Consider the following 13719-nt stretch of genomic DNA (forward strand, 5'->3'; position numbering starts at 1 on the left):
TCTTCCTTGGTGCTGGTTCCTCTCCGGGGGAGTTCGCAGGTGTGTGCGGGACCGCAACAGTGCCTCATGTCAGCCCCGCACGCGCCGTATACTCTAGTTGAATTCCCCTTTTCTTCAGCGAGGTAAGGCGCCTGGCGCCTTGGAAAGTCCCCAAGAAACTCTGAGAAACTAGCGGTCAGCGGCCGAGAAACTTCGGGGTTGGAGGAAGGAACGGTGCTGCAGCCTACTGGACACCCACTGGGTGCAAATTCGCGTTGTGTCCGGAAAACGGCGGCCGGTTTCGCTCCTAGCGAAAACGCCAACGGAGCGCCAGACGGGCGCGAATCACGGTGCCGCGACGCTGAACCGGCTGGCCACGAACGGAGCGGTGCTAGGACCGAGAAGGCGACGGCACACAGGACCCAGGCCCACGCGAGGGAGAAGAGTTCCCTTTGGCGCCTTGAGGGTGGCGGCCAAAGTGAAAGCGCCCGCTCGACGCTGCTGGCGAAAGTGCGACTGAGAAAACGCGGACTGGGCGGCAGGAGCCGGGCCCCGCGCAGCACCCGCGGCGCGCGGAACGGGGCGCTAGCGCGGCCGAGACCCAGCGGCGCTCCTCCGCTCCCGGGCGCAGGCGGCCCAGGGAGCTGCCGCTGAGCGCAGACACACTCAGGAACTCGGTAGAAAACTACATGTAAATTAAAATACTACAAATGCATAAGAAATCCTAAAATGAAGATACATGTGAAAACAAAACAACAGAGCAAAACACACCGGAAAAGAATTTTTACAAGCCAACCGTTCAGAGAAACTAGCCCTACGAGAAACAAACAGCAAAACACCGTTGAAAGGGGCAGTCCTAGGATTAGATGATCGCTGTCACTCTCGCTAAATCGGTGTTTGCCACGTTCCAAAGCGCATTCCCGGGCACACTCCGACTAGCATGAGTGAAATGTGCAGCATAGCTAATGCGGAACTCGCTATTTGAAAATGGCTCAAAGCAATTGCGTTGCTGCCAGCCACCCGCTGCGAGGGATGGGGAAGGCCGCGGGGCTGCGACCCTGAGAAAGCTCCGGCTGCACTCTAGTGGAAACTACTTCTGAGAAAACGCCGGCCTAGTGCACTTGCCGGGACCGCGACCGACCAAACACTGACACAGAGCGCCTAAGGGTGCCGGGACACAGCAAGGGAGGCACAGCGCAGATAGCGGCGTTGTGGCCAAAGTCAAATGTCCGTTTTGGCGCTTTCGAGAGTGCTGCCACCTAGAAACTGCGGACACTGAGAACTGAGCCGTGCTCACACCGAGAAAGATGGGAGTTGCAGGTGATAAGATGAGGTGAATGAAGTGGGGTGAAATGAAATAAAATAGAAACCAGGTTTGAAACCCCCCAGCAAACAAAACCGAATAAGCCACGTAAACAAAGCTAAATCGAGTTTATTTCAAAACATAAGGGTAATTTAACTCAAGCTATTTCTTGTAAATACCTTTGAAAATCATTTAAAAACAAAAACAAAAAACCCTTGTCTTCCTGTAACGGAAAAAGATAATCACTTTAACCAATCCCCTGCCCTCTGGAAACCTCCATTGTATTTAATAGCCAATCATTGTAAAGGTCAAACAACTTCCTCTTGTTTATTTTATAAGCTTCCCGGAGATGTCAAGCCTTTGAGCTTCATACGAGTTTTCAGTTTGAAATCTTCATTTTTGCGAACAGTTTGTTTCTTCCTCAATATCCAGTAAAACTCTGAGTTTTCTTTTAACAATTACTGTCGTTAAAAGTAGGATGGAAAGACGACCCATTAAGAATCCAAAGGCTGGTGAGTAACTGATGCTGGAACCCATTGTGCTCACTGATTTGTGACTGATCTGGGAACCCAGCTCTATTCCCTTTGTGTTGTGCCCTCCAATTCTGTTGAGGGACCTTTATGGAAGCTTCTTGGTAAGTCACCCTGCTCTGTTCAAAAGGGGGAAAACTCGTGATTCCATGTTTTTTGAACCGCTGTTGAAAAACGGGCAGAGTTAAGTTGCCTTAGGGAATCTAAAGGCAAAGATGGGTTCTACTTGGTCCAAAACGGGAAATACAATCTTGAGCCTTTTGGGAAAATGGGTGAACTATCGGATGATTAAATTTAAACATAAAACTCTCTCTCTCCCTTCCTGCACCCCTTTCGGCCTCCTTCTTCCCTCCCTAATGTGCATCTGTATCACACATCAACCAGACCTCCTCAAAGACAGTAATGCCTGCTCCACAGCAAAGTTTTTTTTTCTTTTCCTGACGCTAGCAATGCAACTTCTTAAAGATTATCATTCTTTCACAACCCTATAGGGGGTCATAGTGACATACTGCTTGCTTTGTATGTGTTTACCTGGACAATGTATTTTTGGTGAACTTTATGTGAAATGTCAGCATGTCATTTGGTTGTAGGATCCTTTGTCTCAAAAATGTATATGACTGTGCCTTCTACTAACAGGAGGAACAGTTCTCAGAGCTTCTCAGCTTCTGTCTCCTGCGTTATAATCCCCAGTTTGACTTGAATTAAAATTCTCTTTTGCTTCTTATCTTCATTGTTAATTGAATTTCTGTAAATTTGCTTGGCATAGTTGGCAGGATATCAGAGACATCCACCAGTGGAAACCTGGAGTCTACCCCGAACCGGTGCTTGGTACCAGCCCCGGCCCTTTGAGCCCCACAGGCTTCTAGGTATTCCTCAGGTGCTTTGGTGAGTTCTGATGTCCGGACATCACTGCTTTAAATGACATCCTAAATTTTACTCAAGCTATTTTTCTTGGGACTTGGAGTCCCAGGGATGTACTGACATTTCCTAGGCAAGGACCTAGGGGGAATTTTAGAGTGAACTGGCTTGGCTGGCTTTTTAAGCTTTTGGCTTAAGTTGGAAATATTGTGTATATGTGGTGTATATGTATATATGGTGTATATGTTGTATATATGTTTGCTAGTGAAATGAGAGAGTTAGCCTGCAGCTCAAAAGAAAAGGGACCCTTGCTTCTGCGGCCACAAGGCATTCTCAGGCAACTGGGAACCCAGCAGAAGTGTCTGAGGGTCAATCCTTATGACTAGCAGTGGTCCCACAGGGGATCCCACTACAACCATTAAGTAAATTCTGCTCATGGGGATGCACAATAATTATGGCTGATCACCCAGTGCTCCAAGCACTCACGGCAGTTTTAGACTGTCAGAGGGAGAAACCGAGACACACAGAAGAGTGGAACCGACTCCAGGGTAACTCCTTGGGGAGCTAGGCTCAGAAGCAGCACACATGGCATTCATCACACTGCCCTGAGAAATTTGTTCAGATCGTATCTAAATTAGACTACCAAATTAGTAATGGGAAAACATGCTTCAAAGGCTCTACAGCTCCCTGATGGACAGCCAGGCACTGGAACTTCAGCTGGCTTCATGTACAATTGGAACGAAGCCAACACTTGTAAGCATTATCTTAACTCTTAAATGGCCAGGATAGAGCTCTTCTGACATTCCAAAACTGTTTTTTTCATAAGCAGAGAAAGCCAGCTTGATAAAACATGTTTCCAAAATTCTGACTCAGAGAATAAAAGTATTTCTAGGGGAAAGCTTGGATTTATAATACTTATCATGCCCTTGAAATTTAAACACAGTGCTCATCGCCTGAGACTACAGCTCTGGCTAAATTAGAACTTAAAACTGAGAGAATAAAAGGGAAAAGAAACCTTTTTAAACTCAAGCAGGAAAACTATGAGATCTCTGTGTCTTTCTGGATATTCATATGTCTGTGTGTACGTTATATATATAATATGTGTCTACCTTCGGATGGTGTTATCGAAATTAATTTGTTAAAGAGCTGACTTAAAAATAAGCACTTACAAATCAAATATTTCTAAATATAACATAAACTAGCCCAAAATTTTTAAAGAATCACATGATCTAGGATTTTTAATGAATAAAAATAAGATTAAGTTGATGGTTTAATTGATATAGGCATGTACTTAGAGTCATCAACATTAAGTACAGTACTTTTAATGTACTATACAATATACTATACTAAACCTAGGTTTACTGAAAATCAGTAAGCTCATGTTATCTCTGTTATAAAATTGGTCAACAATAAAATTAACTTGGTATGATATTTTCATAAGTAATGAAATAGAGATAAATAAAAGTTTTTGGGTGAGCTCTTTAGAAATAATTATGTTTTATATCTGCCTAAAAACAGTTTCTCCAGGTATTTGGTAACTTGAAGCTTTAGAGTTCTGCTAAATTAAGTTAAATGATGGAAATTCATTGAATGTCTAGATCTTTTTTTTTTTTGGCCTCGCTTCCCTGCTTGTGGGATCTTGGTTTCCCCACCAGGGATCCAACCTGGGTCCATGGCAGTGAAAGCCGAAGTCTTAACCACTGGACCGCCAGGGAATTCCCTCTAGATCATTTTTTAATAAGATAAAATACTGAACATTAATTGCTAAAGGAATTTGTTTACCTACTTTTGACCTCTTATTACCGAGACACAGAATATGTTCCAGACTATTAATAAATATCTTTTCTGCTTTATTGTAAGATTGTGTTATGAAGTGGTGTGTTTGTAGAAATTAATTTAAATCTAAAAACAGGAACCCTGGATAACCCAAAAGTGGAGACGGCGGGCGTGAGGGGGGTTGGGGGCGGCGCGCTGGAGCCGGCGTGTCAGCAGCAGCCGTGGCCCTCGGCTTTCTGTGCTGCGCGCGGGCCCCGGCCGCCTGCGCCTCGTCCGGCCACCCGGGCCGCAGCTGACCCACCGCGGCTCGAAGCGCCACGCCGGCCAGGCCAGCCCCGCCTCGCCCTTCCCGCGCCTCTCCTTCCGCTCCTCCTCCTCCTCCTGCCGCAGGGCCGACGGACTGCAGCCGCCTTGCTTGGCCGCTCGAGGCCGCCCCGATGCCCGAACCAGGCGTCAGGATGAACGGCTTCTCGCCGGGAGAGCTGTGCTGGCTCTTCTGCTGCCCGCCCTGCCCGAGCCGCATCGCCGCCAAGCTGGCCTTCCTGCGGCCCGAGCCCACCTACACGGTGCTGGCGCCCGAGCAGCGCGGCCCCAGCCGGCGCAGCAGCCTAGCCCGCGCAGCATAGGCCCGAGGAGGGCACGGGGCCCGGCGCTTGCAGCCTGCACCTGAGCTAGCGCGCCGACTGGCAGTACTCGCGGCGCAAGCTGGACGCCGTCGAGGTCTTCTCACGCACGGCCCGGGACAACCGGCTCGGCTGCATGTTCGTGCGCTGCGCGCCCTCCAGCGGCTACACGCAGCTCTTCTCCCACGGCAGTGCCGTGGACCTGGGCCAGACGTGTAGCTCCTTGTGATACATCGGCCTCCGCTCGCGCATCAACTGCAACATCTTCTCCTACGACTACTACGGCTACAGCGCGTCAGCTTGGGCAAGCCCTCTGAAAAGAACCTCTACGCTGATATCGACGCCACGTGGCAGGCGCTGCGCACCTGGTATGGCGTTAAGTGCTGAGAACATCATCCTGTGTGGTCAGAGCATTGGGACCGTCCCCACTGTACACCTGGCCTCCGGGTATGAGTGTGCAGCCGTAATTCTCCGTTCGCCTCTGATGCCTGGATTGTGTGTGGCTTTTCCCAACACCAGGAAAACATAGTGCTTTGATGCTTTCCCCAGCATTGACAAGATATCTAAAGTCACCTCTCCCGTGTTGGTCATTCACGGTACAAAGGACGAGGTCATCGATTTCTCCCATGGCCTGGCCATGTATGAACGCTGTTCCCGGGCCGTGGAGCCCCTCTGGGTCAAAGACATAATGACATAGAGCTTTATGCACAATACCTAGAAAGACTAAAACAGTTCATATCTCACGAACTTCCTAATTCCTCAAGATGACTTGATTTTATCTCATCTACAAGAGTCCTCTGTTTTGCACATCCTTTAACTGGATAGCTGTCATGGCGTGGTAATCACGAGGAAGTGCCCAGCTTTTCAGGCATCCTAATCAGTCAAAGAGCTGAGGACATCTTGGTCTTTTGTATCTAGAGGTTCTACCAACTCACACATGTTAAACTGAACAGTTGTGATTTCCAGCTTCATTGCTTTGCAGAATGGGAATGAGAGCTGAGTGGGGGGACCGTTTTCTCATGCTGTAAAAAGGATGCTCACATCCCTTTCTCAACCCATCACAGTAGGATTCATTTATGCAGGACTCAACCTCTCTCCATCCTCATTCTCAGTATTTGACCTGCAGCTTTCTTTCAGCCACTGGATTAGGGGCCCAATCCACTTGTGAAACTGTGATAGTGTAACTGGAAACCATTGTGATGAAAATTCCTTCGTTAATTTTTGTTAACATGCCGATCTTTCCCCCAAACAAATCAATTAAAGGGTAATTTACTGGAACTGTTGTGAACAGCTTCATCAACTGGAACCATATAAACATAATATTTATAATTATTATAAATTATATTCTTGAGAATATTCTGGAATATTCTTAAACAAAAGGAAACTGGCTGGGTTTTTAAAAATATATTTATTTATTCTTGGCTGCGTTGGGTCTTTGTTGCTGCACGCAGGCTTTCTCTAGTTGTGGCGAGCGGGGGTAGTCTTTTTTTTTTTTTTTTTTTTTTTGCGGTATGCGGGCCTCTCACTGTTGTGGCCTCTCCCGTTGCGGAGCACAGGCTCCGGACGCCCAGGCTCAGAGGCCATGGCTCTTGGGCCCAGCCGCTCCACGGCATGTGGGATCCTCCCAGACCAGGGCACGAACCTGTGTCCCCTGCATCGGCAGGCGGACTCCCAACCACTGCGCCACCAGGGAAGCCCCTCGGGGGTGCTCTTTGTTGCGGTGCATGGGCTTCTCATTGTGGTGGCTTCTCTTGTTGTGGAGCACAGGCTCTAGGCGTGCAGGCTTCAGTAGTTGCGGCACACAGGCTCAGTAGTTGTGGCTCGTGGGCTCTAAAGCGCAAGCTCAGTAGTTGGAGCACACGGGCTTAGTTAGAACGCAAGCTCAATAGTTGTGGCACACAGGCTTAGTTGCTCCGCAGCATGTAGGATCTTCCCAGACCAGGGCTCGAACCCGTGTCCCCTGCATTGGCAGGAAGATTCTTAATCACTGTGCTTCCAGGGAAGCCCTGGGTTTTTTTTTTAAGAGTAAACTTATTACTAGTCCACAGAGTTTTAATATTTCGTTCGTCTGGTTGGTCTAACAAAGAACCTAGCCGACTGTCCTTCTGTAAAGTCCTTCTTGTAGGCTTTTTTGAAGTACTGTACATATTTGCAATTACATTGTGCATAGATTCTTAATGGGTAGTTTTCTTTTGTCAGTCTACAACAACAAACTGCAAATTCCTTGTTTGTAATGTAAATGATTGCCTACATTTTGTTAATATGTTTTCATTTTTTTATTTTTATTTTTTTATCTTTTGGCTGCATTGGGTCTTTGTTGCTGCGTGTGGGCTTTCTCTAGTTGCAGACAGCGGGGGCTATTCTTTGTTGCGGTGCATGGGCTTCTCATAGTGATGGCTTCTCTTGTTGCAGAGCATGGGCTCTAAGTGCACAGGCTTCAGTAGTTGTGGCATGTGGGCTCAGTAGTTGTGGCTCACAGGCTCTAGAGCACAGGCGCAGCAGTTGTGGCACACGGGCTTAGCTGCTCCACGGCATGTGGGGTCTTCCTGGACCAGGGCTCGAACCTGCGTCTGCTGCACTGGCAGGCAGATTCTTAACCACTGCGCCACCAGGGAAGTCCCTGTTAATATGTTTTTATTCCTATGTTTTCTATTAAAAATTTAATAACACTTCCAAGACAAAAAATTACAAGTTTATGCTTTGAAAAATTTATGTAATTAAAATTTCACTAAACTAATCTTTCTAGTTTAGGAGTTATTTGGGTTTTCACACTGGAGTTGCTCCAGTAAGCATCAGAAGTATAAGATGCTTAAAATTGCTACACTACTTGATTGGTTGGGGGTTTGGGTTTGAGGGTTCTTTGGTTTTATTAAAAAAATTTGTTTCCAAATTTAAAAGCATTAAATGTACTGTAAGCCTCCGATCGTTGTACAGGTGAATTGCGGTTGGTTGCCAGTTTGTGTACTGTTGCTTGGATGCAGCACAGCCGTTGGTGATGGAATGAAGGATGCATGGATCAGAAAAAAAATTTTAATAAAAGAAATTTTTAAAAAGGAACCCTGAAAAAGTTTTATGCATGGTCAAGAAAGACTAAGAATAGACTGAATTTAATCAAGTGAATGAATTTTGATAGTAAAGTTGTACAAAACTAGAAATTGTTTCTTACTCTGTTAAGAGAAAAAAGTTTTCTTGAAATATTGATCTCTTTTGATAAATAGCTTGTAAAGTTTCTTTACTAACTCTTAAGCAATCTGTTGTAACTTTCTGCATTTGCCTTTGAAATTTTTTATTGTCACTTTGGTTAAATGACTGTTGTTTCACAGCGACTATGATCCTACTTAGCCAAACGTTTAAAACCTTTTGGTTTTTTTGTTTGTTTGTTTTTTACCTTTTGGTTTTTTAAGGAACCTCCATACTGTTCTCCATAGTGGCTGTACCAATTCACATTCCCACCAGCAGTGCAAGAGTGTTCCCTTTTCTCCACACCCTCTCCAGCATTTATTGTTTCTAGATTTTTTGATGATGGCCATTCTGACTGGTGTGAGATGATATCTCATTGTAGTTTTGATTTGCATTTCTCTAATGATTAATGATGTTGAGCATTCTTTCATGTGTTTGTTGGCAGTCTGTATATTTTCTTTGGAGAAATGTCTATTTAGGTCTTCTGCCCATTTTTGGATTCGGTTGTTTGTATTTTTGATACTGAGCCCCATGAGCTGGTTGTATGTTTTGGAGATTAATCCTTTGTCAGTTGCTTCATTTGCAAATATTTTCTCCCATTCTGAGGGTTGTCTTTTGGTCTTGTTTATGGTTTCCTTTGCTGTGCAAAAGCTTTGAAGTTTCATTAGGTCCCATTTGTTTATTTTTGTTTTTATTTCCATTTCTCTAGGAGGTGGGTCAAAAAGGATCTTGCTGTGAAAACTACAAATAGAACTACCATATGACCCAGCAATCCCACTACTGGGCGTATACCCTGAGAAAACCATAATTCAAAAAGAGTCATGTACCACAATGTTCATTGCAGCTCTATTTACAATAGCCAGGAGATGGAAACAACCTAAGTGTCCATCGTCGGATGAATGGATAAAGAAGATGTGGCACATATATACAATGGAATATTACTCACCCATAAAAAGAAACGAAATTGAGCTAATTGTAATGAGTAGATGGACCTAGAGTCTGTCATACAGAGTGAAGTAAGTCAGAAAGAGAAAGACAAATACCGTATGCTAAACCATATATATGGAATTTAAGGGAAAAAATGTCACGAAGAACCTAGGGGTAAGACAGGAATAGACACAGACCTACTAGAGAATGGACTTGAGGATATGAGGAGGGGGAAGGGTAAGCTGTGACAAAGTGAGAGAGTGGCATGGACATATATACACTACCAAACGTAAAATAGGTAGCTAGTGGGAAGCAGCCGCATAGCACAGGGAGATCAGCTCCGTGCTCTGTGACCACCCAGAGGGGTGGGATAGGGAGGGTGGGAGGGAGGGAGACGCAAGAGGGAAGATATATAGGAACATATGTATATGTATAACTGATTCACTTTGCTATACAGCAGAAACTAACACACCATTGTAAAGCAATTATACTCCAATAAAGATGTAAAAAAAAAAAAAACCTTTTGGTGTCTTTCACAAACTTCCTCAAATCAAATTCTAAATGTTCTTTTGACCTCTAGTTAACTTCGGAATGTTTCAGAGGGTCCCTGAACACCTCAAAGAGAGATATTAAACTAATTAGCCTTTTTTGGTATGTTAAATTACATGGGAAATATTGTCAAATAAGTAATGATAAACCTTCTTAGAAGGTTCTAATGTTCTAGAAATTATATGAACTCCCTAAAATTTGAAATGTTGTATGTTCTCAGTCATATTTCTAGTTATTATTTTAAAGTGTTGTATGTCACAGAAATAGCCCAATTTCCTTAACAACTGCATTGTAATCAGGTCTCTAACCATGTTTTTTAAGTGTTTTGTCACTTATAGAGTTGTCTTACTCTGATGCTTTTACAAAAATGTTTGTAGATGACTTGCTTTTATGCTCTAAAACTAAATTTGATTCTGTAGCAAAAGGACTTCCACCTTGTATGGGGGCTGTTTCACTCTTACATAAGACTATTGAAGAAATAGCAATGGGGGTATTGTTTATTTATGCTCCACACTCAGTTGAGTCCTTCTAAACTCTCACCACACTCAGCACTTCTGTAAACCGACTAGTTTCTTATGAAGTATTGTTGCTTTCTGTAATAACCTTAAGCCTGCAACTTTGCTTCCAGAACTACAGGAAGAAGACAATCACGACTGCATTTTATTAACAGATTATCTTCTTGTTCCCAGGAATGACAAGAAGCTCCTATTGATAAGGCTAATCTAATTTGATTTACAGATGGGTTCTACTTAAAGGATAAGCAGGGGCATTATAGAGTTGGATATGCAATAACATTCACAGTGAACGTAAGTGAAAGCTCTTATTTACCAGAAAAAGTCAGCACAACAAGCTGAATTAATTGCCCTAACCTTAGCTTTTCAACTTGCAAAAACCAGCTAGCAAATATTTATACTGACAGTTGCAATGCCTTCTGGAGTGGCACACAACTTTGGAATGCTATGGGAACAATGAGGTTTTTAACCTCTTCAGGACAACCTAAAAAATGAAAAACAGATTGCAATTATTAACTGCTATACAACTGCCAAAAAACCAGTTAGCAATTATTGACACCAGGACATTCCAAACCGACACTATGGAAGCTAAAGGAAATCAGCTTGCTGATGCTGCAGCCAAACACGCAGCTTTAAACACTCACACCATAAAGCCTTGAAATTTTCTGTCCACTGCTCTCTGTTAACTGTGCTAATCCAGTAAAAGATGTCATCTATAAGCTCAAGAAATTGCTACTAAAGAAGACAAACAGATACGGTAACAAAAACGGGGAATTTTGACCCCACCACACAAATATGGTTTGGACCTTATTTTTTAAAAAAAAGCTGTAAGCGTCTGTTGGAGCACGATTGTCTATCAGCCTTTGCCAGGCATTCTACTAGCATAACTCCTAAAAAGGAAAGAAAGAACTGGGGTAATAAGACTGAGGGACATGATGGATCCAGAGCAAATAAGCAAAGACCCTGTTATTGGGGGAACAAATATTTGATCACCTAATGCTATCTAAAGATTAATGATCAAAAGGGGAAAGTGAAAAAGGAAATTATATTTTAAGACAGGTAAAGAAAAGTTAAGCATAAAATTCTCTCCTCTCTTCACTTGAGCCTCCTCCCTCCCTAATGCATCTGCATCAAATATTAACCAGACCTCCTCAAAGATGGGAATGCCTGCTGCTCCACAGCAAAGATCAATTTGTTCCTTTCTTCCGATGCTAGCAATGTGACTTCTTAAAGATAAGCATTCTTTCCAACTCTGTAGGTGGTCATTGAGACTTACTGCTCAATTCGTTTGTGTTTACCTAGACTGTGTATCTTTGGTAGACTTTATGTAAAACGTCAGTATGTCATTTTGATGAAGGATTCTTGGTTTCAAAAATGTAAATGACTGTGTCTTTGCTAACAGTAGGACCAGTTATCAGAGCTTCAGACAGCCTGTCTCCCACGTTATGATCCTCAGTTTGACTCAAATAAAATTGCCTTTTTTCTTCTTAACTTAATTGTTAACTGAATTTTCATCAACAATTGTAATTACTGTGGCCACTTCGGGGAACTTTTACATGAGACCACTTTCAGGGTTCCCAGAAAAACAGAGAGAATCCCAGAAACTCTGGAGGCAATAGAATTCATTCTTTCATTTGTATGCAGAAGCTACTAAAAGACAAAATGATTCCATAAATAGCTTCACTAAAAGAATCTTTATAATGGAAAAAAAACAGTAGAAAGCTTTAGCCATCTAAACGGGTAACATTAACTTAATCTATCTCCCAGCATCACAGTTTTGAATCAGCTAATCTTTTGAGTTTTGTATTATTGCACCTGACACATAGTTAAAAATTTAAAATAAAATCTACAATATCTACAAATCTACAATCTGTGTATGTCTATTTGTGTAAATCTGTTACTGTGTATCTAAAGGTTTATGTATATGTAAGTATGTATGTTATGTATGTGTGATATGTTTAAAGATCTCTAATTGGCAAAAGAAAAATAAGTAATTATATAAATTATGTCATGAACTCTCAGAATTATAGAAACTAACCCAAAAGGTTTTTCAAATTCATGTCCTGGAATAATCTTTGGTAAATATAGGCTACTTTAAGTTTTTAGGTTTCAATAAAATGCCCATGTCTTCAGAATTGTAAAGATTACTATAAAGCAAACATAAAACTTTATCTACATGAGCTTACTGGTCAAATAAGCTCATGCTATCTCTATCTAACAGAATTTGTCAGCAAGAAAAATAACCTAAGATGACAGTTAAATGTCTAATATCAAATCCAAACATATACATAATACACAGCAATGTAAGTAGCTATAAGTAACATAAATGTTTATACAAAGTTAAATGATGGATGTTCCTTGAATATCTAAATCATTTCCAAATAAGCTAATATACTGAAAATTAATTACTTAAAGGTGTACATAAAACAATATAAAAATTTAAAACTTCAGTACCTTTAATGAAGAATGATAAATGAATGTACAATCCACCATGCTTCAAAATAACTAGAGCCAACCAAACCGTTTAGGCCGCCTAAGCAAAATGAAATCTACGTTATCTCATAAACATACGCAACACTTGAATTTATGTTATTTCTTGAAAATGCCTCTGATAGGAATTAAAAAATGTCATTCTTTGGAAATGGAACAAGGTAATCACTTATAATCAAACTGTGCAGTCTGGACAGCCCCAAAGTAATTACCAAAATTTCAAAGGTTAAAAAAAGGTTCTTATTTTCACCGTAATCACATCTAGGCAGACGCGTTCTGTGAAAGAAAACCCTCGGGCTCAGAACAACCGCGGAAAGTGCCAACGGGAACAGGGTCTCCGTGCCACCCCCAAGGGATACGACTATGAGATAGGCGTGGGAGGGCGGGGCTGCGGCGATGCTAGGACCCAGTTAGCTCCAGGCCGAATTTAGGGATTCTGCAGCGGAGAGCTTCGCCACGCCCCGCACTCCGATGGAACTAGAGGGTGAGAAACCGGCGATTTCGGTGCAGCTTACCGCTTTTGCCAAGGAAAACACCCGGGGCTGCTCAAGTAGCTGTGCTGCCGGCGAGAAAGAGTCAACCCGCCTGCGGCCCAGAAACACGACCGGGTTTGGCGCGCTCCTTCGGAAACACTTCCGGATGGACGGGGAAACCGCCCTCCCGGTGCACTAATCAGAGGCTCGACCCAGAAAACAGTCCCCGGACACTTAAAAGTACCGGGAAGGAGCGAGCGCCCGCAGGAGGCGACTACCGCTGTTGCCAGCCGGCGAGCAATCTCCGGCTCCGCAACACGGGCGGTACTGCCACGGGCAAACGACCAGCTGGGCGAAATAGCGGATATATCAGTATTTTTTTCCCTACGCTCGCTGTCCAACAAGCAAGTTGCAAGTGCTAAGCGACCAGAACTGCAACGAGAAACTCAAGGGGAAAGAGAAGCAAATATTGATAACGAACTCGGAAGTTAGGTCTTACTGCATTTTTATTCCATGCAA

General features: G+C 43.3%; 1 pseudogene; it reads left to right on the forward strand.

Annotated features, from left to right (window-relative positions):
- Positions 1-2691: 2691 nt before the first annotated feature.
- Positions 2692-6453, forward strand: LOC114893111 (annotated as a pseudogene).
- Positions 6454-13719: the final 7266 nt, after the last annotated feature.

This window comes from Monodon monoceros, unplaced genomic scaffold (genome assembly GCF_005190385.1).
Source record: "Monodon monoceros isolate NGI ecotype Baffin Bay Population unplaced genomic scaffold, NGI_Narwhal_1 Super_Scaffold_12, whole genome shotgun sequence".
NCBI classification, from domain to species: Eukaryota; Metazoa; Chordata; class Mammalia; order Artiodactyla; family Monodontidae; genus Monodon; species Monodon monoceros.